Raw genomic sequence first — 8328 nt, 5'->3', positions numbered from 1 at the left:
CATTTTGTTTCAGTTTCATGACCTTGTATAATAACTTTTCTTGAGTTTGGTTTTGCTGACAACGTACTGAACATGTCTGTTTCAGTTTTCTCTGTGCGCACATAAAACCTCACTAGATTTGGACCCCGATAATCATAGAAGAAGGGGTAATTGCCCCAACAAAACTTGGCGCCCAACGTGGGGCTCGACTAATGGACCCTTCATCGATGTCCCGATAAATCCAGACAAGCACTAAGAGGACGTACAGACTTTCAAAGACATCGCTGCAAGGGAGCACAGTCTTTGCGTGTCTTTTTGGGTCTTGTGTCAATTTGCCGCCCATGGATCAGACATGTCTCTATGTTAATGCAACCTTTGTATGATTGTTTGTCATCTGAACCATTCCATCTTACAGAAGAAGCTGTGAACAATTTTCATGCACTCAAACTCTGTATTCTGTCAGCCCCTGCATTAGGCATCCAAAGCATGATGAGGAATTAAACCTGTTCTGTTCTGAAATGCAGGGTCACAGTACTGCTGTACTGACTCAGAAACATGGTGACCGCCAGCACCCAGTGGCATACTTTTCAGCCAGACTGGATCCTGTTGCCAAAGGCGCCCCCTCCTGTGTCAGGGCAGTGCAGGCAATGATATAAAAAGCCTCAGAGATAGTGTTGGGCTACCCAGTGACTGTGCAAACCCCCCATGACATACAGGGCATTCTCACACAGGTGCGACCAAAACATATTTCTATGGCTAGATAACTCAGACTCCAGTGTGCACTCCTCATGCCAGACAATATTTCTTTCAAAAAATGTACTGCTCTGAATCCTGCTACTTTGTTACCAATCACAGATTCAGAAATGGGGGAGGGTAGCACAGGTAGCCTTCTATCTGATTTAGCTGAAAATGATCCTCATGATTGTGTACAGTTGATGCAACAAGAAACTTCTGGATTTTCTCATGTGCATAAAAACCTCTTGATAACCCCGATGTTGAGTATTTTGTAGATGGAAGCAGGTTGATGGGAGAGGACGGCAGGTTCCACACTGGATATGCAGTGGTCACACAGCATGAGGTAGGGATAGCTGAACCGTTGCCACCTCACATGTCTGCGCAGGAGGCGCAGCTAAAGGCACTCACTGAGGCATGTAAAATGGCCGAGGGAAAGAAGGTTAACATCTACAGGGACTCAAAGTATGGTTTTGGTATTGCACATGACTATGGACCCATATGGTGGACTATAAAGAGACTTTTTAACTTCTGCAGGTCAGCCTATTAAAAACAAAGACTCTGTGCTTGAACTGATGAACTCTTTACTGCTGCCAGAAGAAGTTGCTATTGTGAAAGTCAAGGATCATAAAGTTGTACCACGGTAGAGGCGAAAGGCAATAATCGAGCAGACAAGGCAGACAAGCAAGCTGCGCTCTGGCCACTGAATGCTGATGCCACCTCGGTGAGAGCCTTAAAACCTGTGGATACATCCAGAGAAACTCTGATGAAATAGTTTAAACAAGCCCCATCTGAAGAAAAAGAACTATGGACTAAACAAGGGGCTGGGCCAGAAGACCAAGGACTATGGAGAAACAAAGACAGAATTTGTCTACCGTGCCCTTTATACCCAGCTAAGGCTCAGGAGGCCCATGGGCCTACACATCTGTCGAAAGGTGCCATGGTAAGTGTGGTTAATGCAGGGTGGATTGCTCCAGGACTTTCTACAGTAGCCACTCGGTTTGTACAAGGATGTATGGTCTGTGCACTGAACAATCCTGGTCAAGTTGTGAGGACTACAAGCAAGCAGACCCCCAGGCCACTTTACCCGTTCCAGAGACTGCAGATAGACTATATACAACTGTCTAAGGTAGGAGTATAGAAATTTGTTCTTGTGTGTGTTGATCTCTTTTCAGGTTGGCCGGAAGCCGTCCCAGTAGCCAAGGCCAGTGCCAAAAATACTGCAAAGAAACTGGTCAGTAAACTGGTATGCAGATATGGTGTCCCTGAGGTTATTGAGTCAGATAGAGGTTCTCATTTCATGGGTGAAGTGATGAGGTAAGTTATGCAAGCATAAGGGGTCAGATCACCCAAGCTTTCCACACGGCTTACCATCCCCAAAGCAGCGGCTGAGTTGAGCGCCTAAATGGCACACTGAAACTGAAAATACAGAAAGCCATTGGCTCTATACTCAGTCAGGACCACTCCAAACAGGAAGACAGGGTTATACCCATTTAAGATCCTGTTTGGAAGTGCCCCTAGGCTAGGGTTCTACTTTCCCCAGCAGTTGCAGATGAATAATGACTAGTCTGACTAGTTATATGTGGGCCCTCACAAAAAGGTTACAGCACACACATAAACAAGTGTTTGCTTCACTTCCAGATCCAGTAGAAGGAACTTACAGTCTGCAACCAGGAGACTGGGTGGTGATAAAGAGGCATGTGAGGAAAGGCCTGGATCCCAGATTTGATGGTCCATTCCAAGTTCTGCTGACTACACACACAGCGGTGAAAGTAGAGGGAAAACCCAACTGGATTCACACTGCAAGAAGGTGCCGAATCCTCAAGATGAAGATCCTTGTACTGGTAGTCCTGTCTCTGAGCATCCAAGCCCTGCATGTGAACCTGAAAAATGACTGGGACAAAGCCCTTATCAAGCATCATCAGGTCATGCTGAAGAACATGACAGGTGCAGATAAATATAAAAACTGTTGGATCTGCACTCACGGTCCTGTGAGTTCAAAGACTATGCCCCATCTGGCCATTCCAGTACCATGGTCAGAGCTAGCCGATATGAACTGCAAAAACTTTCTATCGATCAGGAGCCCAGAAAGTGATAGCCTCAACTTTAATTCTACAGCAGCCCCCCTCCTTATTGCAGGGTGGGTGGAGGCCCCTTGGTGGCAAGCCAATGTTATCACCCTGAAAGACAAAACTGTTAGAGTATGGGACTTTGATGGGCGAAAATGGGCCAGAAAGAAAGTGCCGAGGCTTCATTTGGGAGACTTTGACTTCCCAGTGTTAGTCTCTTTTGCACTCGCTACAGGATATGACCAAACTGAAGTTCCCATTATAGCAGGGGTACAGAGGACCCTTCATAACGCCTCATGGGGACATAATGAGAAGTTTAAACAAGCAATAAAGGACAGTGAAGATTGTAAAAATAATACTGGGGCTGTAGCTACCCCTCAGACCAATACTAGCTACTCTTGTGGCCTGGGAGGAGAGACAGGTAGCAGCAATGACGAAGGGCAAAAATGGGGTTTGTATAATGAAAGTATAGCAGTCAGTGCCTATATTCTCCTCTATCATTTGACTTATAACTTTACTCTTCCTGGTGATCTTTATTTGTGGCAGCACACAGCATCAGTGGATCCCACCTAGAGCCTGTACTCTTGTCTGGTTGACTCCGGCCACATTTATGCTGCCCAGGTCCGTCTTTACCAAGGGGCAAAAGGGGCAGCTGCCCTGGGCCCAGTTGCTCCTGGGGGGCCCAAGGCAGCTGCCTCTTGAGCCCTGCTAGCTACTGCCCCGGGTGTCAGGCTGTGCATCATGATCGTACTGTGTTAATGATCTTACTTCTAGGACCTTAATGAGTTTTGCTCTAGGACCTTAATGACATCATTACCATGTGACCAGTAACCTAGCAATTACTGGTCACATGGCTATGAGGTCATCACAGGTCCTACTGAGTGTTGCAGAAGTTAACTGTGGAGCTTTTTTGTGTAAAGATTACATCAGAAAAAGGTGACAGGGGCTGTTATTTTAATATACTGTAAACTACTGTATAGTGGGGTGCTGTATACTGTGTGGGGGGCTGTATATTGTGTGGTGGGCTGTATACTGTGGGGGTGGCCTGTATACTGTGTGGGGGCCTGTATACTGTGTGGGGGCCTGTATACTGTGTGGTGGACTGTATACTGTGTGGTGGGCTGTATACTGTGGGGGGCCTGTATAGTGTGGGGGGCCTGTATAGTGTGGGGGGGAGTGCTATACTGCTGTACTGTATAGTGTGGGGGGCTGTATCTTGTATAGTTTGGGGTTCTGTATACAGTGAGGTGTTGTATACTGTGAGGTGCTGTATACTATGGGCTGCTATACTACTCTACTATATACTGTGGGGTACTGTATAGTGTGGGGTGCTATACTGCATACTGTGTGGTGCTGTATACTATAGGGTGCTATACTGCATACTGTGGGGTGCTGTATACTATAGGGTGCTATACTGCATACTGTGGGGTGCTGGGGTGCACTGTAACACTAGGGTGAGCCGAGCCCTGGTCTCCTTCCTGCAGAGCGGTGCCCACTTCCAGCCTGAGCCCAGCTGCCCAGAGCACTGATCCTGAGCCGCTGGAGTCTTCAGACCTGGAAGTATTTACAGTCATTCACTGGACTCTACCAGATGTGTGGAGTTTTTGTGTGTGTGTTGTGGTGGAGGCCGTGATTTCCTGCTAAGGTCTGGGAAGGCGGGATCCAGGGGGCCCAAGTACATTTTTGCCCAGGGTCCAATCAATATTAAAGATGGCCCTGATGCTGCCACATGATAAGCTTAACATGAATGCTGTGCCTAAACATACACGATATAGAAGAGCTGCAGACAACAATCCCAGACCTAATGGAAGACCTCATGTAGGGGAGATGAGTATTTCAAACAAGTTCCTTAGTACTCGGTTTATGTATCCAGTGATAATGCAGATGTGGGACAAGTTGGTGGTGGCCACAGATCATATGGGATGTGTTGGGGATGCTAAACCAAACCAATGATGTCCAGTCCCAGCTAATCGTGGTAACCAACCAGCACACCCTAGTCTTGGATTATCTTACTGCCGAGGAATGTGCCAGGTGATAGGTCCCGCCTGTTGCCATTATATAGACCCCCAAGGTAATCTCCGGGTAAGAGCAGGAACAGGGAAAATGAAGGAGATCTGTGAGAAGTGGCTGGAAGCTGACAGTGTCAAGAAGGAGAACTGGTGGGGCGACACATTGTCATTCCTAAATCCTGCAAATTGGTTCAAAGGTCTTGGAGGTTGGTTCATGGGAATTCCACAAGCAATAGTATAAGTAGTTATAATAGTTTTAGTAATATATATTATTACTACAGTTGTTTTAATGTGCGTCAATAAAATGTGTACAAGAAAGGGACAGTACCGAGATTATTGAGACAATCTGGACGACCGCGTCACCTTCAGGGAATCCGGGATTTACACAGGAAGGTGGGATTAGCCCGTCTGAAGAACCCGAGGTGAGGCATGAGGTCCCCAGATACCTCAAAATGGGGGAATCCATCCGAGTACAAAGGGTCTTGGTGGAAAAATAGAACAGAATGCCGACACGGCACGCACATGCCCCGCTATCCGTGTCCTGCTCCCTGAAAATAACATTTGGTTTCAGTTTCCTGACAAGATACGCGAGCGTCTTCTGCCTTTGGCTACAGACAATAAACTTGCTATAAGAAGTGTAGGTTTTGAAACAATAAACAGATTACGTGATTCCGCCATTGTGTCCGTTTTCTCTGTGCGCACATAAAACCTCACTGGATTTGGACCCCGATAATCGCAGAGGAAGGGGTGATTGCCTGAACAGTATCCAACACCACTGAGGGGAGAGGCGTACATAAAGGGCGGACCCTCTCCTGTCCTGAGAACTTGTTACAATGTATCAGTCCGGATGTTTACAGCAGATACAATTGTAACAAACCCTCAGCTGTGTGAGCGGGATTAGATCTGTGCAGGTTTTCAACCTCCGGATGGAAATTATTTTGTTTCCCCATTCAATGACAACAATTAGAGATTTTTACATGAGGCAGAGAACTGGGAGGGGGGGCTATGGCGGTGACATCCCCTCCAGGTGCCGTCTATAGGGGGCAGTGGTCACTTTAGGCCCAGAGACCCTGGGAGGGCGGGGCTATGGCAGTGACATCCCCTCCAGGTGCCGTCTATAGGGGGCAGTGGTCACTTTAGGCCCAGAGACCCTGGGAGGGCGGGGCTATGGCAGTGACATCCCCTCCAGGTGCCGTCTATAAGGGGCAGTGGTCACTTTAGGCCCAGAGACCCTGGGAGGGCGGGGCTATGGCGGTGACATCCCCTCCAGGTGCCGTCTATAGGGGGCAGTGGTCACTTTGGGCCCAGAGACCCTGGGAGGGCGGGGCTATGGCAGTGACATCCCCTCCAGGTGCCGTCTATAGGGGGCAGTGGTCACTTTAGGCCCAGAGACCCTGGGAGGGCCGGCTATGGCGGTGACATCCCCTCCAGGTGCAGTCTATAGGGGGCAGTGGTCACTTCGGGCCCAGAGACCCTGGGAGGGCGGGGCTATGGCGGTGACATCCCCTCCAGGTGCCGTCTATAGGGGGCAGTGGTCACTTTAGGCCCAGAGACCCTGTCAGGGGAGCGCTGACCATGTGCACATCCTTGACACGCGGAGTGCCCCTTTAAAGGTCAGGGCACTCTCAGGGTTAATCCTCAGTCATGTGATGTTTCAGAGGAGTCAAAGGTCACGACAATCAGACCGCCATCATTAAAGGAGTCGTACCTGACGCCTTGTAAAGCTCCTTCAGGTGTCCCTCCGGTAGACGGATCTGGTGGACGGTCAGGTCTACGGTGCCTCCGCCGCAGTCCACCACCACGTACCGATCCCCTGCGAGATTAAGAACAGTGAGAAGGCTTCCCATGATCCTCTGGGGCATGTCTGCCATATATGAGGGTGGGGGGGGTCACAGCTCCGTGACTGGTCAGGTGATTACGCAGCCACGCCTACTTTCACCCATAAATCTGTCAGTAAAAAGCGATGCAGTAACTGACAGCGCGCGGCTGACTAGTGCCGCGCAGTACCCCAGTCTGTCCAGCAGAGGTCGGATCACAGAACTAGCCACGCCTACCTTCCTCCAGCTCCGCCCACAGCTCTCCAATTACATTTTCCACCAGAAATATTCGGCTCTGCCGGTTTCGGCGACCGTGCTCCTTAGCTGGAAGGAAAGAGCAAAAAATTATGTCTGCACCGATCTCCGTGCACCGCCACAGCTTCGGGGGCTGTCACAATGACCACTCCAACTTCGAGATCAAGTATCACAAAAATGATAATGGGCCACATGGGGTTAATGTATAAGGTACACGATGGGGGTCTCTTACTATTGGGAGGCACAAGGTTTAATCAGTTTGGGCCTCCATGTGCCTCATATTAACAGTAAATAACCTGATCATGTACCTCACATTAACCCCATGTTGCCCACTGTGTGATGAGGTATTGATGGGGGTCACTTACTATTGGTGTGAGGCACGTGGAGGTACAAAAATACCCTTCTGTGCCTCACACTAACAGTAAGTGACCCCCATCACTTATTTCATCGAATGGCCTGTAATAAATCACATTAACCCCTTATGTTCCTCTATGACCGCCGGGGCTGGATCACTTGGTGGGCTCAGCGAGGAGCGCCTGATCTCTTGGCTCACAAACAGCTCCCACTTTAATAGCAGTCGCCTCTTCTGATCCCCTCCCCCCTCTTAACTTAATGGTAACGGCGGTCATCAACTACGACCGACCACGTGGCACCTAAACTCAGAAGGAAAAAATACAATAAAATATAACATTACTGAATCTTCCCAAAAACTAAATTAGCAATCTGCTCAGCTCCTCCTGCTCTATAACACGCGGCCTGCAGATTACATGGTGACAGGTTCTCTGTATATATAATCTGCTCAGCTCCTCCTGCTCTATAACACGCTGCCTGCAGATTACACGGTGACAGGTTCTCTGTATATAATCTGCTCAGCTCCTCCTGCTCTATAACACGCTACCTGCAGATACATGGTGACAGGTTCTCTGTATATATAATCTGCTCAGCTCCTCCTGCTCTATAACACGCTGCCTGCAGATTACATGGTGACAGGTTCTCTGTATATATAATCTGCTCAGCTCCTCCTGCTCTATAACACGCTGCCTGCAGATTACATGGTGACAGGTTCTCTGTATATATAATCTGCTCAGCTCCTCCTGCTCTATAACACGCTGCCTGCAGATTACATGGTGACAGGTTCTCTGTATATATAATCTGCTCAGCTCCTCCTGCTCTATAACACACTGCCTGCAGATTACATGGTGACAGGTTCTCTTTATATATAATCTGCTCAGCTCCTCCTGCTCTATAACACACTGCCTGCAGATTACACGGTGACAGGTTCTCTGTATATATAATCTGCTCAGCTCCTCCTGCTCTATAACACGCTGCCTGCAGATTACACGGTGACAGGTTCTCTGTATATATAATCTGCTCAGCTCCTCCTGCTCTATAACACGCTGCCTGCAGATTACACTGGTGACAGGTTCTCTGTATATATAATCTGCTCAGCTCCTCCTGCTCTATAAC

The sequence above is a fragment of the Bufo gargarizans genome, chromosome 6 (genome assembly GCF_014858855.1).
Source record: "Bufo gargarizans isolate SCDJY-AF-19 chromosome 6, ASM1485885v1, whole genome shotgun sequence".
Lineage (NCBI taxonomy): Eukaryota > Metazoa > Chordata > Amphibia > Anura > Bufonidae > Bufo > Bufo gargarizans.
The sequence above is the reverse complement of the archived record's forward strand: the minus strand, read 5'-3'. Positions refer to the sequence as shown.